Source organism: Phasianus colchicus, chromosome 14 (assembly GCF_987193195.1).
Source record: "Phasianus colchicus chromosome 14, bPhaCol1.hap1.1, whole genome shotgun sequence".
NCBI classification, from domain to species: domain Eukaryota; kingdom Metazoa; phylum Chordata; class Aves; order Galliformes; family Phasianidae; genus Phasianus; species Phasianus colchicus.
Genome location: NC_143449.1, coordinates 10,950,935 through 10,959,627, shown reverse-complemented (window position 1 = coordinate 10,959,627; position 8,693 = coordinate 10,950,935).

Here is an 8,693-nt window from a genome sequence, read left to right as displayed (position 1 = left end):
AGTTCTGGTCTTAGTGGTTCTCAACAACTCCGAAGCATCAGCTGCTCACATAAAGCCAAATGCCAGTTTGGGGAAAGACTTTTCAAAAGAATTAGATGTAGGAATATCAAAGAGGGGAAAAACAAACAAACAACCCACCAACATATTGGGTCAAATTCCTCCATTGTGGAGTTTCATTTAAGTTAATAATGCTTCAACAGGGATGAATCGAGTCCAAAGCACATATGTAATTAAAACAGAGGCCCCAGGCTGTTACTAGACTGATCGATGGTCTCTTTGCTTCTCTGCAGCTGCCTAAATGACACCAAAATTGAGCTGCCAGCAAGATGCTGGTGACCCACTTTTCTGTAGGAGGCCAGAACCCATCATACAGACACACACCCACAGCTCTCAGCATCCCATGTGCTGCTTCTGATCTGACCTGTAGGGAGAAAGATAAACTTTGGGGTATGAGGGAGATGCAGTGAAGCTCTCTAACATTAACTTTTCTAAGTCACCACTGTTAATGTGTATTAATCACATCGTTAGCACACTTTCTGACTTTTAAGCAAAAAAAAAAAACAAAACCAAATCTCCCATTAGAGCCATCTTAGTAAACCAAGTTTTTTAAATATACAAAGGAAAGTGGCACCAGATTCAAGAAGCTAGCAGAACTGCAGGGCAGACACTTGGAGTACAGAATTCCCACAAGATTCTCTCCCTCTGCTCTCAATCATTCCATTCCACTGAGGCAGGGATGGGAAAAGGAATGAGGAATCAGATCCCTCATTACTTTTAAGGAAGGACTTTCCTTCATTTTTACATTTTCAGTTGTTTCACTCTTAAGTTCCAATTAAATAATCTTGTTATTTCCCTTAACTTTATATTTCGTGTTTCATTACGTGCTGTTTCTGGTTTGTTCATAACTAAATGGCAAAATGTTTTTCCCGAGTGCTACGATGACACAATACTTGTTGTCCCTCTTGTAATGGCTATTGATATTATTGAACCACTTTTTAATGTGAATACCATCTGATCATATGTTTACTGACATGGGGTTTGGGGTGTTTTTTGTTTATAGCATAATGTACCCTCCCCATTTCTAGGTTTCAGGGCTAGATTTTGATCCCTATAATTTTATTGACTGGTCCCTGATGAAAGAGATAGCGTTATGAGAAGAAATTGTGTAATACAGTAACAGTGATGAGAACTCAGGACCCCAGAACAAAAGTGTTTTGTTAGAACGTTACTATTATATTCCTTAACCAGTGGCAACAAAATATTTTTCTTTTCCTTACTTTAAAAGTGAAATATGTGATTTTTTTTTATCTTTCTGTCTTGTTATTTTTTCTAATTTAACTTATGCCTTTTTTAAAAAAAAAAAAAAAAACTACTGATGCATGCATCACTTAATGAGAAAATAAATACACTAAACCAAATCTCAATTTCCATCACCTCCTGAAATTCATGTATCTACTACTGAAATTTATAAGTAAACTTGGAATATCCTTGTGCCTTTGAGGAATGGAGGAGAAGAGAACTAATTTGTGATGTACGTTTCAGCTGAGGTACCATGTGGGCCTCAAATGAGGAGATATTTCAGTAAAGTATTTATGTAAATCTTAACTATATGTACTCAACATTTCAGAGCTTGTAGCTGATAATACGGGAAAATCCCACGTTGGATTGAGCCCCCCATATACACCAAGCACATAGAATCTCATATTACAGCAGTAAGTAATTTGCCAAGCTGCAAACCCACCGGATGGGTTCAGCCCAACACTGCAGTTCCCACTGCTGTGAGCCCGTGATTGCCAGCCCTCAGCACAAGGCAGCTGATCTGCATAGATATATTTCTTCTTTCAAAAGCTTGGGGTTATTACTCGTTTGCAGTCCCTCTAGCAAACAGTTCACCCCAGGACACCTCAGAGCAAGGCTCTGCTGTAAGCTGTGAGGCTTTGGTGCTTCGCTTCTTCAGCCCTTACCTCTCTTCTGCCTTTTGAGCTATGTGCTGCTGTTGTGAACACCCCTGTTCCAGCTGATGGCAGAATAACAGCCATTTGTTTACACACTGTCTAAAATTTGAAGACAGTCATTCCAGTTTATGAATGAGTGAAATCTTTTTCCTGATTAGGATGGAACCTGCCCACGATTTCACAAGTAGTCACCTTCTTTTTTTGCACTTCTCATTGCCTACAGTTTTGTTACATTTCAATGTTTACTGAAGGCTGTGCATAAGCTACTGATCTTCTTGAAGAACCAGGGCTGGAAAAGTACATATTTCCATCCATATGCAAGCCTACAAGCAAACACAGAAAGCTCACCAAGCAGACACAGAGTTTAGCAAGATTTAGTCAAAACCACAATTAAGACCAAACCCTCATCACACTGACTGCTGGGATGGATCACACTCCCAGCTTTTCTGGAAAGCAGAAATACAAAACCCCTTAACATTTAATTCATACCACGTTGGTTTTTGCTGCAGCCTATCACAGAGCATCAGTGTGCTGAGAAACAACTCCAGGCTGCAGGGAGCTGGGCGAATACACAGGCTCACTGGAATGGTTTGGGCTGGGAGGGACCTTTAAGATCATCTAGTTCCAACCTCCTGCTACGGGCAGGGACACCACAGATTGATTTGCAGCCCACAGGGAAGAACATCCACCTACCATCAAGTTGGTGAATCTGCCGTACTGCAAACACCCTGACCTGTCACACAGCCCTCCGAGCAACACTGCTATGCACTCACTGCAACACAACCTCGAGTTTAACAACTTCCCAATTAATGAATTCCTACAGGGCAACTACAGGAGGAGTGCAGTTTAATCATTTTGGCACCAGCTTCTGTTTGGATACCGCTTTTGTCAGTAAGAGCTCGAGCACTCTGAGCAACTGCTTAAACGACTAGTACGCTAAATGGCCTTCAGTATTTTTCTCCATCATTCTACCTGGGAAAGCCTGCATCTTTACTGTTAGTGTTGTTCTGCCACCATTTCAGCCTTTTTGCGGGGTGGGTGGCAGACACAGCTGTGTGGGAAATGGAAGAAAGCCTCCCAGCCCACTGGGTTCTGCCCCTTTACTCAGCTCTGTCTGTTCCCTGACCAAACCACAGATCACCCACCAGGAAAATACACTAGTCCAGACAAACCAAATGCTGAAAATAACTGCTGTCATGGTTCACCACCATCACAGTTCTGCAATCACAAAATAAAACAAGAGCCAAAGAGGAACACGAAGCAATCGGAGCAGACAAGATGCAGCATCACTTGCACTAAAGCTCGGCATTGTAAATTAGTAGATCCAAGAACACATGGTAGCTCCAAGACTATACAGTAGTATAGAAATTCTTCACTTTGGAGGTGTGGAGCACACTGTGTCTCCAGAAATTCATCTATTTACCATCTATTAACCCTGAGACTTCAGCCTGGTAGGCTGAAGCGCCCATGGGTGGGCTCGCTGCCAGCCATGCTGCTGGGGACACACACTTCTAAGGTCCTGCAGTGGCTGAATGCAGCCTGGGGTGTCTTTCTGGGGAATAAACATAAGCAGATAGCTACCTCCTGGGGTGTATTTGTTACCCAGAAACATTCAGCGAGTCGTTCTGAGAGCTGGGTTAGTGCAGCTGTGTTGCTGCAACTGGTGCTCCACATTTCATGCTCAATAGCCGAGTGGTGAATGGTTAGAAAAGGGAAACTGTGTCAGTTCCTTTCTGAGCACACCACCAGTGCAGATATTCAGACACATCTTCCCTCAGCCTCTCTTGCACAACGTTTGCATATGCAACATTTCTTGGAAAAGAGAGTGAGAGCTGTGAAGTTATTTTTCTTTAATTCAAGTAAAAGGAAAGGAGAATAAAAGCAACTGTTTATTTAAGACATGAAGCCAGGACTTGTTTGGAAGTCAGTTTGCAGTTATGTTCCCAAGTCACAAATTTCCTTCATTTGAAACAGAACAGTAATACTGATCTCATATACGTGAAAAACTGCGAGCAGGCAACTGTGATTTCTCACTCTTCCAACATGAAACAGAATTCGGGGTCTTTGGACAAGGAAAAGCTGTGTCAGGATCAATGAACAACTGCAGCACTGAGTGACAGTGAGGGAAGCACACAGTGAAACGAAAGCACTTCCCCAAAAGCCTCAGAAAAAAACCCAGCCCAAATCTCAGCAGCCTTGCTCCTTACTGCTCATCAGGCAAGCAGTAACTGGCTATCCTCCTAGAGCTTTATGCATGCAAGTTCAAGAAGGAACTGTTTAAAAAGAAAAAAGAAATCCAGTATTTATATTACTTATGAAGTGGTATCTTAGTACCTTCATCAGTCACCCACTGGGCAGTGTGGCACACTGTGCTCACCCACAGGGACAGTCTGACAGAGCTGAACGACCTGGAACACAAAATGAGATCAAAGCTTCCATCAGATACCCTCAGCCTGCTCAGGACTTCGTTAGCTTTCATCACATCCCAAAGTAGTACGTAACTACAGAAACAGCAGTTTTATAGGTTTGAGCAATGGAAAGAGCACTGAAGAAGGCTGGTCAGCAGCACAGCATGCAGTAGAAATTCAGCAATGGAAAGCAGAAGTATGTTGTCAGCACAGATGGGAAATAAGAACAAAAAACCCACCAGCACAGTGTGTCAAGGAGTCATATTTTTGCACAAAACAAGAATCTTTCTGAGGATCCCTAAAACCTAAGTCAGAACTTACACGTCAGCAGCATTCCATGGCGTATTTAGAAGTATGGAGCTGTTTACTTGTAAATCCTCTGATACCAAGTGTATTTGCATGTATAACCCAACCAACCCTGCCACAGAGCCAACAGCCTTCTGAGACCACAACTGCCCTCAGCACTCTGAGAACAACCAGCTTTATCTTGCTTTTGTAAAGCAGCCATTTCCCATAACTTAAGGTGTTATTATTTATGCGAAAGAAAACTCAGCTCTATATTGTATCTTCAGACTTGCAGAGCCCTCCTTACGGGGTTTCCTACACCTGGATACAGCAGAACCTGAGTTGTTGCAGAAAAGCCTGATACAAAGGCCTGGGGAGGGAATTCCAGCCACTGTGGTTAATGCAAAGCAAAGAACTTCAGTGGAAAAAGACTCACATTCACAGCAAAGCTGGTGCTTGGAGCATCGTGTGACCAGCAGAAGGAAAATAAAATACTGTCCTGATAGACACGGTTGACAAAAGAGGGCAGAGTTTTGTACAAGAAGGGCAATACCTACAGCCCATATGTGGCACAGCGTGCCAGTGGGAGGCATTGGGAAGGAGGGCCCCTGAGCTCCTGGGATCCAAAGAGCAATACCAAATGCTCTAACAACCCCACAAGACCTGCAGGCAGCACGCACCAGGGCAGCAGCATTCAGAGTGGTACCCACAGGGGGCTGTGCTTGTCACAAACAAATTAACCCCATGGAGATATGGCAGGAATTCAGCAGTGAGTTCTTCTGATTAAGAAAAAAAAAAAAAAAAATTGAATTATATCAAATACCTACATTTTAGAAGCTTGTAGGTAGAACAGGAGCAACGTGCAAAATAAAAAAGCAGACCTTCAGGGTCGTAGCACTCAATGAACACTTCTCTGTGGGAATGCTGAATGAGAACTGGAAACGAAAGCTGCAAATTCCCTGCCACAATTTCTCCTTCCAGTTCAGATTTTCTGGCGCACACGTAAACAGAGCTGCCAGTCAGAACTTGGCCCCATGTGTGTGACCTGTAAAATAAGGCACTGCTTTCATTGGTAATGAAATCCATCTGCTGTCCTCCAGCAGTCTGGAAAAGCACACCTTGTAAGTGATTTTCCTGTGTAATTGGAGTTCATGGAGCCATTTTTCCTGTTAGTGAAAACAGGCAGAGCTCCAGCACAGCTGATGGAGATTTACTCATTTAAATCTACATTGTGATTCAACATCTTTATTAAATAAATAAAGAAATAAATAAATTGAAGCATGCCATGAATTAAAATATATCACTTAAAATAAAATGGAACTAAGGATGGTATCTAAGTGAACTGTAAGTTTGTATTTGTCTCGTCTTTTATAGAAATTATACGATTTTTTTCCTAAAATGTATCCTGCAGCAACAGCACAGGGATCTCTTCTTAAGTAAGTCTTCTTAAGTAAGTCGCAATTCAAAGACATTATTTCCATTTTTTATTAAATCTGAGTAAGAAATATCAGGAAAACTACACAGACAATACTTTTCCATGGGCAGAATTGTATAACATCAATAACAAAACCTACTCCATGGTAATGTATATTAACAATGCAAATTTACCTGCAGGTTTCCTACAGGAGTAGCTACATAAATTAGCTGAAAACACATTTTGCTTTTCCATCCTCTACCTTCTGTGTTTATTTAAATTCTAAAAAACAAATCATCTTATATTTCTTCTGTTTGAAAAACAAAACTCAAAAGCATGTCTGCAAAATGTCATGTATTTCCCTTACAGCAGCTTCATCTGCACCAACAGCAGGGCTGGTTTCAGTATAGCTGCTGCCACAATTATCTGACACACTCTTTGCCTCCATCAGCTTATAATAAAGACTCTAATAAAAGCTACAGATAACAAGCTTTTCTCACAACATGGCTTGCTGCCTTGTGTTTTCATTCTAACATTTACATTATTGTAAATTACATTACTGTAAATTTTACAGCTAAAATTGTCCACACAGAAAAGTGACTCAAAAAAGAGCCCTGAAAACAGCCCTGAAATGGTTTGGGATCGATGGAGCTTCGTGGTAAGGCTGGATTTGGCCAACTGCAGAACACCCATTTCCATATTCCCTTCCGCCACTCCGCTGACAAGAGGAGCGGGCCCAGCAAGGCCTGTCCCGATGCAGCAGCTCACAACACTGCATCTCCTGCTGTGCTGCTGTTGGTGTTGGAGCTGAAGATGCAGGGTCCCCATCCTGAGGCTGGCAGGAGAGAAGCACAGCTTTCCTCTAACCCATTACCCAGGGCTGGGAGGAAGGACAGAGAACACCAGGACCTGGACCTCAGCTTTGAACTCTGACTTCTACACATCCCAAGGAAGAACCTTGTGCAATTAACTTCTTTCAGGAGGTTGGACTGAACTATAAGTACGTTCCAGGGAAAACTAAAGATGAGGCCAGGGCAGCACAAATGCCATAGAGCACTTTTTTTTCACAGTTAATTGCAAACCCATCTGAAAATTTTTCACCTCACCTTCAGTTAACTTTTTCTCTGCACCTCTACCAAGGAACTCTTCAGTGCTGCCCATTCTGGGCTCCTCCAGAATTTAATGAAGTCCTTTGGCCTCTTCCACTGGACTTCTGACTTGCTTGTGAGTGCTGCAAAGGGATTAATGAGACGTGCAGGATCAGGGCAAGGCATGCTAAAAGCCAAGTGACTTCTGTATCATCCTGTTAGAAAACAGGAACCAGCTTCACTGTGACTTATACTTCTCACACTACCAACGTCAATGGGAGTTTTTGATCAGGCAAGGGAAATTCACTTCAGGTCTTCTCATGTATGAGTTTAATTGTATTTAATTACTTGCCACATGCTCTGTAGAGATTGTCTTTACTTGTTATTTTCATCTGGAGAGAAGAGTGCTTGCTTGGGTCTCCTTCAAATTTCTTTCTCTGTATAGGCCAAAACAGGTACAGTTTTAACTCTAAGCCCTAACACACAGTTTCTATTAAAAAAAAAAAAAAAAGCAACTAATGAAGCTAAATTACTTGAATTCAAGAGCTCCAAGGTTAATCCCTTGCAAACTCAGATCTTCTCAGTGTTCTGGGGTATACTTTCATGCTCAGTGGTATTTTCATTATAAAATCCAGCACTCAATTTTAAAAAAGACCACGAACTGAAGATGCTGGATTAAAAAATAAAAATAAAAAAAAAAACACCAACTTTGATCTCTTCAAAGGAATGATCAGATGTCAAGGGCCTTGATTTACAAACACAAATGTGTTTGCATTTGATGTATTATTACCTAGAGATCACAAGATCTTTCATATTCTCCTGAAGGGTTGACAGAGATTTAAAAAATGCATATTTTGCATCAGAGTTTAAGAGATGTCTCAAAAACAACGATGGTTTTGGTTTATGTCAGCTGTTTGATGGCAAGTTCACTGAGAAGCTCTGCTGTGTAACTCATCCCATACTGATGCACTGAGTGCCACCATGACCCGGATGAAGTGACTTAACAATACATCAACACATGTTTTGGAAGCTTGTAGTTCTAGAAGTTCGTTGGTATATTTTGGAATTGGATTTCATGATTGCAAATCCAGAACTGTAGGTGTGTCAAATCATAGTGCATGTGAAGAGCTTTCCTTACTAGAAGAAAATTTCTGCAGACAAATTATTAGTCTAATTAATGTACTATTTTATAATGGTGACACAGTGATTAATTTCCAGTTGAAATGCCTGCCATGAAGAAACAAAACAAAACAAAAGAAGAAAATAGGTTTGAATGCTAAGTAATGACATTTTCATATCAAAAAGTACATTTAAATTTCCAAATGAAGATGAAGGAAGCTTTCCAGGAATGTTGCAGCAGTGTTAGCTTGCTGAGGTTGCACGAGCTTCATTTTCAAAGAAATACAGAATCCACTTACCAAAAATACAAACTGAATATATAATACGCTGAAGGAAAGCTGAGAGGATGAAATCAGAGAAGTAAAATTCATTTAAAAGAAAAACATTTTTATAGAAAATATTTTTAAATTCTTGGTCAGCTATC